This window comes from Bos javanicus, chromosome 23 (assembly GCF_032452875.1).
Source record: "Bos javanicus breed banteng chromosome 23, ARS-OSU_banteng_1.0, whole genome shotgun sequence".
Classification (NCBI taxonomy): Eukaryota; Metazoa; Chordata; class Mammalia; order Artiodactyla; family Bovidae; genus Bos; species Bos javanicus.
The window spans coordinates 49,875,737-49,876,431 of record NC_083890.1 but is presented as its reverse complement, the minus strand read 5'-3'; positions in this window follow the sequence as shown (position 1 = coordinate 49,876,431).

The following is a 695-nucleotide window of genomic DNA, read 5'->3' as shown; positions in this document are numbered from 1 at the left end:
CACTGGAGCGTGGAGTCTCAGCCACTGGGCCACCAGAGAAGCCCCACGACTCCTCTATTGTCGTTCCAGTTTTCTAAGGTCCAGGTCTGCCTCGGAGTTCATGCCCCTGAAGAGTCTGACCGGGCTCTCTGCCTGCAGAGCGGAGGAGGCTGGAGTCCAGGGAGAAGCCTGGAGCCACACTTCTTTTGGCCCCGCGGGGTCAGCACTGGAAACAGGTCCTGCACGAGTGGCCTCGGATGCTACCAGCTCTCTGCCCAGACCCACAGCTCGCAACCCTCCGTGGGGACGCAGTCTAAGGACCCCGCCTTTAGTTCACACCCTACAGTCAGCCCTGTTCCCCCAGCCCAGCCCCAGGGCCAGGGAGAGTTGGCCTGGACGAGGTCCTGCCCCCAGCCTGGACTCCCTCTGGCCTCGCCTTTTTCTGTTTCTGGGCCTTGCCAGGGCTCTGAGTAGCTCAGCTTCCAGGCATCCCTGGGCGGGGGATTCGTGGGCACCTCGGGTCCAAGCTGTGGCCTCCACTGGGGACCCTGAGCTGTCTGCCTCCAGCTGTTACCTCTTCCTCTCTCTGTCTCAGTCTGTTACTGTTATCATTTTTTTTTTAAATTATTTATTGGCTGTGCTGGGTCGTCTATGCTCAGTTCAGTCATTCAGTCATGTCCGACTCTTTGCGACCCCAGGGATTGCAGCACACCAGG